Genomic DNA, 2,316 nt, shown 5'->3' with positions numbered 1-2,316 from the left:
GCATCACAGCTCACAGCAACCTCCAACTCCTGGGCTCAAGCGAGTCTCCTGCCTCAGCCTCCCAAGTAGCTGGGACTACAAGTGCCCGCCACAACACCTTGCTATTTTTTTTGGTTGCAGCCATCATTGTTGTTTGGCGGGCCCCAGCTGGATTCGAACCTGCCACCTTAGGTGTATGTGGCTGGCGCTTTAGCCACTTGAGCCACGGGCACCAAGCCATGAGTCTAGGTTTTTAAAAGGTATGAAAGTCCTTGTGGTAGCAGAATTTCAAGTCCTAAATAATATTTATTAAATGGAATTACAGCACTTTCATTTTCTGTTTATTTTTGTTTTCTCGAGCTATCTCCTCCATTTGTAGCTACTGGGCAGCAGAGACCATATCAAACTTATTTTTCTGATTCCTGGTGCAGCGCTTGTTAGGAAGTTGGCTCACGTAACATGCGTTAAATGAAAACCGGAATGAATGCTCAGTAAGTATGGTTGAAAATGAATGCTCTTCTATCTCCTGGAATTCTTTCTGTTCTCCAATGAGTCCCGACATTGTTCTGATAAATTTTCCCAAGAGCCCCATTTCCCTGCTGGGGGGCGACAGTAAGGCTAAGAATAATTTCCTCTCCAGAAGTAACACTTTCTATGCTGATGCCACTGCCCTATAACCCAGGTGGGACCCTGTCTTTAAAAAAAAAAAAAAAAAAAAAAAAAGAGCACCACGTGCCCTTAGTCAACATGGTATCTTGATGACTTCAGGAAAGGGCGCCCGAGGAAACGCTATCGACCTTATTCACAATGGCTACTTTTGGCTTCGCTGTGTCCAGAATGCGCATGCTCACAGCTGTTCCCGCCTCCGCCTCGTGATTCTGACGCGTGCGTCGTAACCTAGGCGGCGGTGTGGGAGGAATAAGTCTCTCTGTGATTGGTTGGTGCAGGATTTCAAACCCGAGCCGGCCGCGCGGTGCTGCCCTGCCGTTGGATGAGGCGCGGGAAGTGAAAGGGCAGCTTAGGTGGTACCAAGCGACCCGGCAAAGTGAGTGCCCTGGGCTGCGCAACGGGGTGCATCTGACGCTGGATTCTGGCAGGAAGGGGAGCGTCCGACCTGGTGAGCCACTACACCGCGAGGGTCCGAGGAAGGACCAGTACCTACTACTTCTCCACTCCGGCTTCTCTGGGCGGGGGATAGAGCAGGCGGACTGGGCAGGGGCTGGAGGTGCCTGGGGCTTCTGTCTTGAAGCCTGGCTTGACGCGGAGCGGGGGACGTTTTTTTGAGGTGGTGGTTTGAGCCGGGCAGGACTCACCCCAAAGCAGTGACTCTCACTTATACAGAGTTTGGGAGTGAGGGGGTAACAATTCTCATCCTTTTCGGAGGACCAGGGTGTTTTCAAAGGGAAAGGCCCGGATGTTTGAGAGGCCAGGGCGGACTGTCCTCTGCGGCCTGTTTGTCTAGGCAGCCTGTGTCTGTCTAGGTAGGCTGGCCGAGGCAATGACATCTTGTCCTTCCTGTTCTATTTCTTATCCTCAGTAACAACGAGGCCTTTTACATTTTCATGTACATTTCTCTTCACAAGATTTCTTTTGTGAGCGGAGAGTGTGTGTAGGAAAGAGTTCAGTGGAACAATAAGCTTTTTATTTGAAAAGAAATATTAAAGCGATGACAGTATCTTTTAATGTGCCTGCTAAGTCAACTTTTCAAGTTATTTTATATATATGTTTATTTTTTGAGACAGTCTCAAGCTGTCGCCCTGGGTAGAGTGCTGTGGCATCACAGCTCACAGCAATCTCTAACTCTTAGGCTTCCGACTCTCTTGCCTCAGCCTCTCAAGTAGCTGGGACTACAGGCGTCTGCCACAACACTTGGCTTTTATTGGTTGTCATTGTTGTTTAGCAGGCCCGCGCAGGATTCGAACCCACCAGCTTCAGCCGCTGGCGCTGAAGCCCTTTTGAAGTTATTGTAGGTGTTTAGTAAAGGTTCCTTTCCTATAGCTTAGTCATTCAACAGGTATTTCCTAGGTGCAAAGTGTAAGTGGTGCGAAGTATAAGTAGAAGACAATTTGATTTGTATTTAAAGGAATGTGTAGTTTATTTCGGTTGATAGAACTTAAAAAAAAAGATAACTGTGGTGAATCCGGTAGGCCTGTATGCTGTTGAGAGTGCTGTACTAATGTAGAACAGATATTTCTAATATTCTGTTGGAAAATATTTTGTTAAGTCCCAGGACAGTGGCTCAAGCCTGTAATCCTAGCATTCTGGGAGGCCAGGGTGTGTGGGTTGCTTGAGTTCAGGAGTTTGGGACCAGCCTGAGCAAGAGCAAGATCCCGTCTC

General features: G+C 48.3%; 1 protein-coding gene across 1 annotated transcript in view; it reads left to right on the top strand.

Annotated features, from left to right (window-relative positions):
• Positions 1 to 944: 944 nt before the first annotated feature.
• The window catches only part of LOC100943550 (rac GTPase-activating protein 1-like), a 25,298-nt gene continuing 23,926 nt past the window's right edge, over positions 945 to 2,316 (top strand). Inside the window, exon 1 of the mRNA XM_023513641.1 lies at positions 945 to 1,096. The gene's annotated coding sequence lies outside the window, so the exon portion shown is untranslated. The remainder of the gene's footprint in view (positions 1,097 to 2,316) is intronic.

Source organism: Otolemur garnettii, unplaced genomic scaffold (genome assembly GCF_000181295.1).
Source record: "Otolemur garnettii isolate 467f Iridium unplaced genomic scaffold, OtoGar3 scaffold00043, whole genome shotgun sequence".
In the NCBI taxonomy this organism is placed as follows: Eukaryota; Metazoa; Chordata; class Mammalia; order Primates; family Galagidae; genus Otolemur; species Otolemur garnettii.
This window is presented reverse-complemented; position numbering and strand designations above follow the sequence as displayed.